General features: G+C 47.9%; 1 non-coding gene across 1 annotated transcript; it reads right to left on the reverse strand.

Annotated features, from left to right (window-relative positions):
- Nucleotides 1-432: 432 nt before the first annotated feature.
- On the reverse strand, nucleotides 433-570 carry LOC119931958. The gene has a single exon (XR_005452252.1). It is a non-coding gene; the product is annotated as a small nucleolar RNA SNORA7 (small nucleolar RNA).
- Nucleotides 571-789: the final 219 nt, after the last annotated feature.

A 789-nucleotide genomic window follows, 5' to 3' on the forward strand; every position in this document is an offset into this window, starting at 1 on the left:
ACTGGAGATTTTTTAGGTAGCGGGGTGACATGCCCTGAAAGTTTCTGGAGAAAGATAATCCGGGCAGCAGAGTGAAGTATGGACTGAAGTGGGGAGAGGCAGTAGCTTGGGAGTCCAGAAAGAAGGCTGATGCAGTAATCTAGGTGGGATAGGATGAGTGATTGTACTAACGTGGTAGCAGGAAAGTCACCTGAAGTCATTTAACTTCTCTGTACTTATTCTGTCGAGTTGTCTCCGACCCATAGCGACGCCATGGAGATATCTCTCCCAAAATGCCTAACCTCCATCTGCAATCATCCTGGTAGTGTATCCATAGAGTTTTTTTGGTAAATATACAGAAGTGGTTTACCATTGCCGCTTTCCGCGCAGTAAACTTGGGTCTCCACCCTTGACTCTCTCCCAGGCGCTGCTGCCCAGCACAAGTGAGTTTTGACTTATAGCAGATTGCCTTCCACTCGCTAGCCACTGCCCAAGCTAGGAATGGAACGCGAAGGCCTCTGCTTGACTCTCCCTTCCATAGCCGAGGCTGGTAGAGTACTGGAAACTCTCCAGGTGTGACCCTGAGAGGGGTAACTTCTCTGTGTCTCTCTGTAAAGTGGGGATTCAATCCTTCTCCCTCCAATTTAGGCCGTGAGCTCCAAGTGGGACGGACACTGTGTCCAACCTTATTATCTTGTGTCTACTCCAATGCTCAGGGCAGTGCTCAGCACATAGTAAGTGCTCAACAAATTCCACTTAAAAAAATATGTGAGAAGAATGATCCAAGTACCTATAGGCCTAACTATTGCT

This window comes from Tachyglossus aculeatus, chromosome 8 (genome assembly GCF_015852505.1).
Source record: "Tachyglossus aculeatus isolate mTacAcu1 chromosome 8, mTacAcu1.pri, whole genome shotgun sequence".
NCBI classification, from domain to species: domain Eukaryota; kingdom Metazoa; phylum Chordata; class Mammalia; order Monotremata; family Tachyglossidae; genus Tachyglossus; species Tachyglossus aculeatus.